The following is a 1,388-nucleotide window of genomic DNA, read 5'->3' as shown; positions in this document are numbered from 1 at the left end:
GTGTTGCAGAGAAGGGAAATAGATAGCATAAAGAAGGCTATTAAGGCTCTGACAGCGTAGCGTAGTCGCAAAAGAAAGTATATCTAGACAGAGGAGGCTCTCACAGTTAGTGAGGTACAGGATATAATAGCTAAGAAGGACAGTAGTAGTGGTAAGGCATCTGAACAGTCTAGGAAGAAGGTGCGCAAAGAGAGGCACTGCAGATGTTGCGGCAAGACTAGCCACAATTTGCGCACCTGCACTGCAGAAATATTAGATGCAGATAATAGCGCTACTTCTAAAGAGTAATTATAGCAATTATAAGTATTAGTGCAGTGTTGTGGTTAAGCGTAATAGTTGTGTAATAGTTAGTGACTCTAAAAAAGTTGGTGAGGGGTGGCGGTTTGGTGATACCTGGCGGCTTGGTGATAAACCACGTTATCTCTTTAGCCCCTTTTATAAGCTTTAAGAACCCCTCTTACACTATACTTAGTAATTATTAGAAGGAGTTACTTATAAGCTTAGATTAAGACCTAAACTTGTGTATATTGCTTAGCGTCTTAAATTGCCACAGTGTTTTAGGTAGAGGTACTGCTAGTAGGGTATGCAGCCACACTTTAAGGCAATCTAACACTACCTACGTGTTAGTAGGAATAAGCCCTAATACCTTAAAGGCCTTTTAGTAGTTAACCTTTATAAATATATTAAGGAACACATCCCTAAAGGCTAGTAGGAAGCCTTCCTTGTTAATATAGAAGATATGTTAGTATGCTAAGTCTTAAATATATTAGGAGTACTTACACTTTAATAGCAAGAAACAGACTACGTTAAGTAGCTAGAGGATGTGTAATAAGTAAGGTAGCATATAGAGAGTAAGGATTTAGTTCTCTAGGTAATATTCCTTAAACTCCTAGTTAAGATAGCTCTTATAGCTGTCTAAGATAAGCAACCTGTACACTCCTACCTAACATGTCTTTGTATGCGTGTTAAAGTGCTTTAACTACTTAAGGCTAAGTGTGTTATTTATCTAACTATTCTTAGAGACTAAGAGCTTCTAATTATAGGGTATATCTGTCTCCTTATACTAGGCAGAGATGTGGACGCATCCTTTGTAGATAATGAAAGGTGGGGTTGCATACCTAGTGGCGCAGATGCTCTAGATAACAGTTGTAAAGTTATAAGACTTTGTTCTTATAATCTTTATCTAGCGTATTTCCCTTTTCAGTATAGCGCTATGCTTACCTAAGCATTGCTATTGTAATCTCCAAGAAGAGAGGATTAGAATGGTGTGCTTACGAAGCCTGTATCTCCTCTCGTTCTTAAGATATGCTGTTCTCTATTTTTAGTAACTAGAAATGTTCTAGACCCTCTGCTTACAAATAGAGTAGCCTACTCTGTAAGATGCTGAC

At 38.0% G+C, this 1,388-nt stretch overlaps 1 protein-coding gene across 1 annotated transcript in view; it reads right to left on the bottom strand.

The window, feature by feature from the left end:
* M421DRAFT_78584 (DDE-domain-containing protein) overlaps window positions 1-1,388 on the bottom strand; it is a gene marked incomplete at both ends in the record, with an annotated part of 7,763 nt that overhangs the window by 4,295 nt on the left and 2,080 nt on the right. The gene's annotated exons all lie outside the window — the stretch shown is intronic.

The sequence above is a fragment of the Didymella exigua genome, assembly GCF_010094145.1.
Source record: "Didymella exigua CBS 183.55 unplaced genomic scaffold M421scaffold_76, whole genome shotgun sequence".
NCBI classification, from domain to species: Eukaryota; Fungi; Ascomycota; class Dothideomycetes; order Pleosporales; family Didymellaceae; genus Didymella; species Didymella exigua.
The sequence above is the reverse complement of the archived record's forward strand: the minus strand, read 5'-3'. Positions and strand labels throughout refer to the sequence as shown.